The sequence below is a fragment of the Rhinopithecus bieti genome, unplaced genomic scaffold, assembly GCF_001698545.2.
Source record: "Rhinopithecus bieti isolate Rb0 unplaced genomic scaffold, ASM169854v2 scaffold_52032, whole genome shotgun sequence".
NCBI classification, from domain to species: Eukaryota; Metazoa; Chordata; class Mammalia; order Primates; family Cercopithecidae; genus Rhinopithecus; species Rhinopithecus bieti.
In genome coordinates this window covers 1,456,762-1,458,607 of record NW_016821592.1, presented here as the reverse complement: position 1 = coordinate 1,458,607, position 1,846 = coordinate 1,456,762, and positions in this window count along the sequence as shown.

Genomic DNA, 1,846 nt, shown 5'->3' with positions numbered 1-1,846 from the left:
CTCCCCTCTGTTCCCCTCCCCTCCCCTTCCTTTCTTTTCCTTTTTTTTTTTTTCCAGGGTCTCAAACTCCTGGCCTTAAGTGATCCTTCTGCCTCAGCCTCCGAAAGTGCTGGGATTACAGGCATGAGCCACCACACCCTGTGCCTTATCTTATTTCTTTGTATTGAACATTTTTAGTGAGTAAATGATGCCCTCATAGAGTGAATTATTATTCTAAATGAATGCATTTCCCGTGCTAACTATAATAGCTTGTAGAGTTGATGGATTTAGGTTTCAATATGTTATGGGACTCTACTACTGGAAGAGAGAAAAGACTTCGCTTCAGAAAGATTTTAGGGGTTTTGAGATTCTGCTGTGAATTTTGGAAAGGTTTAGCCTTAAACAGTTGGTGGTAACCTTAGAAGCCTAGTTGGGACTGCTATCTGTAGAACACCTGTGAGGCCCAACAGTAGACTGTTTTTCTATTAGTCCCTACTTGGGAGAAGCCAAGTAGTAGTGGCGGTGCCCTTGCTGTCCAGAAACCTGTGATCTACCTAAGTGCAGAGAGCACCTTGCCAGTGTACACAAGCAAATGCTGACCACATTCTAGTCTCTTGCTACCATGTACGGTCCCAGGACCAGCAGCACCAAGCCTCACTCCAGGGCTACCGAATTGGAATCTTCAGTGTAATGAAATGTAGATAGTTTGCATGCAGATTTAATGTTTGAGAAGCACCTTCCGTGAATGCTTGGTGGTTCTCCACCTTTTAAAGCTACAAACTCATTTGAAAATCTCATGGGATTTATGAACACCCTTGGAAAAACATATTGAATGATACACTAATTTTTTCATAGGCAGTTTCAGCGTTCCTGTAAATAATCTATCGATGCCAGGGGAAGTCCTAGGTTAAGACCCCCTAGTCACAAAGAAGTCACAAAGAAGATTGACTCAGCGTCAGCTGGAGGAGTTAAGGGAAGATTCTCACAGGGGGCAGTGCTTAAATTAAACTTGGGGGAATTTGATAGGAAGAGGAGTAAAGAAGAGTATTTCAAGCTGTTGAAATGCAAAGGTAAATGGTCCTGAGAGGGAAAACAGAATGTCCATTTTTGTATGTGTTCATGTGAAACTTAATGAGGAGATTGTTTGATAGCAGGCTTTCCTTGCAATTCCTTATCATCACTTGAACATCCAGAAAATGAAACCAGACTGCGGACTCAGTAGTCATTCCACTTTGGGTGTGCAAGAACCCTATGACGTGGGGGTTTCACGTAAGATCTCATTTCCTACTATTTTGCTCACCTCTCACTCTGCTCCAGTCACACTGGCCTTCAGGCTGTTCCAGGCACTCCCGACAACAGAGCCTGGCCCACTCTGTCTGCGTGGGGCAGTTCTTCCGCAAATCAGCAGAAGGCTCATTAAGGTCTTTATTCAAATAAGACTTCAAGGGAGAGGCTTTCTTTCTAAAATAGCAGTCCCTCCCACATTCCCTTTCCCTAAATACAACAGGAAGAACAATTGCTTCACTACTTGCCATTATATTTATTTATAAATTCATTTATGGCCTGTTTCCTTAAATGTACGAACTTTATTTGCTGCTGTACCTCCTGTGCCTAGAATAGGGCCTGGCATACAGTAGGTACTCAATAAATGTTTATTGAATAAATGATCTTTTAACTACCACCAGTAATGAGTGTAAAAGCCGTGTTTACAAACTCTATAGCTACAGAAATCATAATATATGAAACATTCTTGGAATATACCACATGTTTGCTGAGACTGAATTTTCAACCACTTCTCTTTAGTCTAATGAAACAAGAAATACTAAACACATGGAACATTTTAAGTTTGAAAATTCAAACATTTTAA